A 3,124-nucleotide genomic window follows, 5' to 3' on the forward strand; every position below is an offset into this window, starting at 1 on the left:
TATATACTTTACGTACAATTTTATGGGGGCCGATTCCGATCCGGTACGTAAAAGCAAATACGACCGACATGTCGGACAACCACGTACACCCAGGGGATAGGACTGCCCGGGTCACATGGACCCCGTCCTGGGCACTCTGATCTGCCGCCGGCGCCGGGGATCGAACCGTGATCACCAGATGGGGATATCCCAAAAATCTGGCATGGATACGGCCCGCCAGGACAGGTTTGGGCACCCCTGTTATACGGACTCCCAAGCCCTACGGTCCTTCTGACACGGATCGGAATCGAACCCAGCAGATTTCGCGTTGACTGCCTCTATATCAGGGGTGCCCAAACCAGTCCTGGCGGGCCGTATCCATGCCAGATTTTTGGGATATCCCCATCTGGGGATCACGGTTCGATCCCCGGCACCGGCGGCAGATTAGCCCAGCACCAGGTGACTCTGGGAAATAGCTGGCGCCGCGGCTAGGGCGGCTGACTCCGGAATCTGGAGATTTTTTTATTTAAGGTTTTTGTAGAGCGCGTAGTAACCCTCGAGCATCCCAGAGATCAGGGTTCGATCCCCGGCACCGGCCGCAGATTAGCCCAGCACCACGTGACTCTGGGAAATAGCTGGCGCCGCGGCTAGGGAGGCTGACTCCGGAATCTGGAGATCACGGTTCGATCCCCGGCACCGGCCGCAGATTAGCCCAGCACCAGGTGACTCTGGGAAATAGCTGGCGCCGCGGCTAGGGCGGCTGACTCCGGAATCTGGAGATTTTTTTATTTAAGGTTTTTGTAGAGCGCGTAGTAACCCTCGAGCATCCCAGAGATCAGGGTTCGATCCCCGGCACCGGCCGCAGATTAGCCCAGCACCACGTGACTCTGGGAAATAGCTGGCGCCGCGGCTAGGGCGGCTGACTCCGGAATCTGGGGATCACGGTTCGATCCCCGGCACCGGCGGCAGATTAGCCCAGCACCATGTGACTCTGGGCAATAGCTTGCTTAATCTTCCCAACGGCCCCTAGCGCCTAGAGACCCTTACGGGTGATTGTGCGCCTTACAAATGTGGATTATTATTATTATTATTATTATTTGGGCCGATTCCGATCCGGTTCGTAAAAGCACATCTGCCCGAATCTGTCGGACAACCACGTACGCCCGGGAGAGGACTGCCCGGGACCCGTGGAGCCCGTCCTGGTCACTCTGACCTGCCATCGGCCTGGAGAAGGGAGCGCCGGACGCCCGGGGGGAGGACTGCCCGGGACCCGTGGAGCCCGTCCTGGGCACTCTGACCTGCCGTCTGCCCGGGGAAGGGAGCCCCAGACGCCCGGGGGGAGGACTGTCCGGGACCCATGGAGCCCGTCCTGGGCACTCTGACCTGCCGACGGCCCGGGGAAGGGAGCCCCGGACGCCCGGGGGAGGACTGCCCGGGACCCGTGGAACTCGTCCTGGGCACTCTGACATGCCGCTGACCCGGGGAAGGGAACCCCGGACGCCCGGGAGCCGTGGAGCCCGTCCTGGGCACTCTGACAAGCCGTCGGACCGGGGAAGGGAGCCCCGGACGCCCGGGACCCGTGGAGCCTGTCCTGGGAACTCCGGCATGCCGTTGGCCCAGGGAAGGGAGTCCCAGATACCCGGGACCCGTGGAGCCCGTCATGGGCACTCTGACAAGCCGGTGTCCCGGGGAAGGGAGCCCCGGATGCCCGGGACTCGTGGAGCCCGTCCTGGGCACTCTGGCATGCCGTTGGCCTGGGGAAGGGAGCCCCGGACGCCCGGTGGGGGAGGACTGCCAGGGACCCGTGGAGCCCGTCCTGGGCACTTTGACCTGCCGTTGGCCTGGAGATGGAAGCCCCGGATGCCTGGGGGAGGACTGCCCGGGACCCATGGAGCCCGTCCCGGGTACTTTGCCATGCTGTTGGCCTCCTGGAGATGGGTGCCCCGGACGCCCGGGGGAGGACTGCCCGGGACGTATGGAGCCCGTCCCGGGCACTTTTCCATGCCGTCGGCAGGGATGGAGCCCCGGACGCCCGGGGGACGACTGCCCAAGAGCCATGGAGCCCGTCCTGGGCAATTTGACAAGCCGTTGGCCTGGAGGAAGGAAGCCCCGGGTGGCCTAGGGAGGTGTTACCCAGGCATAGCCCATCTGGTCCCCCTAGCAGAGAACCACCAACCTTGGAGGGGTGTCCGGGCGTACCCTGTCCCTAGTAATCCGGAGGGAAATTACCTGACTTTCTTGCAATCTGTGCACACGAGGTGACAGAGGGGACCCAAGGCGCGAAAGTACCCGACCTCCTGGAGCCCTGGCTGGGATCCGGGAGGCGAATGGCACCTCATCATGACTTCCAGGGCGACCAGATGGCCGAGGCGAGAGGGGCGACCAGATGGCCGGGACCAAAATGACGCCAATCTGCCTGCCCCGGAGCTGCAGGGCTCAGGGGCTGCAGGGTTCCGGGGGCTGCAAAGCTGCAGGTCTCTGGGGCTGCAGGGCTCCGGGGCTTCAGGCCTCCCCGGGCCCTGATGGACCCTCCGTCCCGGGCGCCTCCGACCCCCGGCCGGCTTGCAGGACGGAGGGGGGATTCCCGCACCACTGGGCCCTGCCGGACGGGGCTCAAGCCCCGGGCCCGGTCCCCGGCCCCAGTCCCGGCTTTCCGAACCCTAGGCCGGGCCGGGGAGAGCCTCCCCTGGGCCCCCGGTGGACCCTCCGTCCCGGGCGCCCCGGACCCCCGGCCGGATTGCTGGACGGAGGGGTACCAGCACCCTCGGGGCCTGGCCAGATGGAGTTCAAGCCCCGGGTCCGGTCCCACCTTCCGAACCCTAGCCAGGCTGGGGAGAGCCTCCCCGGGAACCGGTGGAGCCCCGTCCCCAGCGCCCGGACCCACTGGTGGCCTGCGGGACAGGGGGCTCCAGCACCCTCGGGGCCTGGCCAGATGGAGTTCAAGCCCCGGGTCAGGTCCCAACCTTCCGAACCCTAGCCAGGCTGGGGAGAGCCTCCCCGGGCCCCGGTGGAGCCCCGTCCCCAGCGCCCGGACCCACTGGTGGCCTGCGGGACAGGGGGCTCTAGCACCCTCGGGGCCTGGCCAGATGGAGTTCAAGCCCCGGGTCCGGTCCCACCTTCTGAACCCTAGCCAGGCTGGGGAGAG

This window comes from Lissotriton helveticus, chromosome 8 (genome assembly GCF_964261635.1).
Source record: "Lissotriton helveticus chromosome 8, aLisHel1.1, whole genome shotgun sequence".
Taxonomy (NCBI): Eukaryota; Metazoa; Chordata; class Amphibia; order Caudata; family Salamandridae; genus Lissotriton; species Lissotriton helveticus.